Below are 2,256 nucleotides of genomic sequence, written 5' to 3'. Positions count from 1 at the left end.
CTCAGTTAGATCAAATGGTTTGCTAGTAAATGATGTATGAAACATTACAAGAGGGATGGAGGTGGCGCCTGTGGAACAATTGCCCTCACAATGGGTGACGCAAATGGGGACAAACAAAGTCTTGGATGAAGTAGCCTATGTCTTAAAACAAAAACAAAAATCTAAAGTCAGAGGTGTGAGATTTATTTTATTTATTTTAAAAGAATAAATTGGACATTAAAGTTGTTTTTAATAAAATATATAATATATATATACGATTATATATAATATAAATTGAATACATCATATTTACGACAACCTATTTAGAATTTGCTATGATTAGATCAACATACTCAAATAATACATGCATTGCTGATTATGGCCAATAAATTCTAAAAAGTGCAAATGTTGAATACTAGTAGCAGCTAGTAGCTCTTATGATATACTACAATGTAGCTTCTGGTGGTGAAAAAAAATAAAACACAAAATCATACATAGTATATTGACATACGAGAACTCAATATGAGGAGTTATAATATATATAGTTTTGTAGATGGAGCAGAATGTATCATTTCATCGATTACCCGGATGGCTTATCACTGAAGAAGAAAGAAAAGAAAAGGAATTGTTGTTCAGATCAATGTCATACATATTGCATCTGACTTTTCTTTACATACTGTGTTGTCAGTATTGTCAGCCACTGAAGTTGAATTAAAGTTTATCATTAGAGGTCGTTCAAAGGCTTCAGGTCTTTGACATGTTCAAAACCAACACTTGTTGATCATGTTTTATCTTAAATGTTATTCTTAACCTGTGTAGAAACAATGTAATTATTGTAGTAACAACCTTGTATTAGTAGCCTAATCTAGCAATTGCGTCATAATAGCTCTACTAAGTAACAAGATTTTAATTTTACAATTTTAAATAAGGACCTACCTGTTACCAAAAAACCTAAATACAATGTTGTTTGTTTATTAATTACATTGTTACTACACATATAATCTGGAGTGTCTGATTTAGACTAATTAACAGGCATAAATAGTGTTAAGCCCAATGCACACCACCGAAGTGAGTGGGTGTGAATGGAGAATCGAATGTTGTTCTGCGACAATATCGCACGCCATGTGCATTGGGCTTTACAGACTTATTTAAGGGTCTGATCAACAGGGGTTTTGTTCTGTACTCACACTGAGCCAGAGGGGTTGGAATAGCGATCCAGGTCTCGTAAGTGTTGTTGGAGAGGGCCTATTAGAACAACAAAACAACAATCATTCACCAAAAAACAGGATATAGGAATAAAGTGATCAAAGCTATTAAACGTCATTGAGTCTTACTTAAGATGTAGTTGTTTGTGCCGACCATGACTGGTCCATTCATTCTTCCTCCAGCTGATGATGGCAGGCTTGATCCAGCCCCACCGATGCCACCTGAAACTGACCCTGCACCGCCTAGTCCTGTGTTGCCCAATCCTGTGTTGCCCAATCCTAATCCTACACCCCACCCACCTGTAGACCCAAACCCAGTTCCAATCCCTGTGTTGCCATATCCCGTCCTAGTTGACACTGGCTTCTTACCTATTCCTAGTCCACCAACCCCTGTGCTACCTACTCCTGTTGAACCCATCCCGGTTGACCCAATCCCAAACGACCCCTGACCTGTTGAGCCTATCCCTAGAGAATTTGTTATCTTGGGGAAAGTGTTTGATGCTCCAGGGAACTGGAATCCAGGCTTAGGTGCACCAGGCTGAAACATAATGAAAGATGGCAATAATGCATACCATTAATGTTTACAGATCGTGACGTTAGAATTACAAGGTTCTATCTCCATTTTTGTCAAAATTGAGTTTTTTACATAATCTGATCCATTGGGTGTTTATTAATGCCTGTGTGGTGTTATTTTTTAAATGTTGACATTTTTGAGCTAGTAATTCATAAAATACAAAGGTTCCATCTCACAAAACATAATGTAATGTAAAAACTTTGACGCTCAATATCTCTGAACTACCCTAAACGGAGATAGAACCTTATAATTCTAAACGGAGATAGAACCTTATAATTCTAACGTCAAGAGATGTCTTAGTCACACTTAGTGGCCAGTGACAAAAGGGCTGTAAAAACGACAACATAATAACACATTTATATGATACATGCAAATTCTAGTGCAGGATGATTATGCTGTGGCTAGGGCTAAATAGTGAATAAAACGATGGGTAACCCCAGTGTGCGAATTAAATCACGGTGTGCGGGGGAGCCCAGGGATTAAAGCAAAAAAAAAAAA

The 2,256-nt window shown here is 37.0% G+C and overlaps 1 long non-coding RNA gene across 1 annotated transcript; it reads right to left on the bottom strand.

The window, feature by feature from the left end:
• Positions 1–447: 447 nt before the first annotated feature.
• LOC308168645 lies at positions 448–1,417 on the bottom strand. Its single transcript, XR_013937738.1, has 3 exons — positions 1,314–1,417; positions 1,167–1,224; positions 448–578 (listed from the first exon to the last, which is right to left on the bottom strand). It is a non-coding gene; the product is annotated as an uncharacterized lncRNA (long non-coding RNA).
• Between the last annotated feature and the right edge of the window lie 839 nt (positions 1,418–2,256).

This window comes from Nansenia antarctica (genome assembly GCF_963989245.1).
Source record: "Nansenia antarctica genome assembly, chromosome: 12".
Lineage (NCBI taxonomy): Eukaryota > Metazoa > Chordata > Actinopteri > Argentiniformes > Microstomatidae > Nansenia > Nansenia antarctica.
Note: the sequence above shows the minus strand (reverse complement) of the source record. Positions and strands in the feature narration are given on the sequence as shown.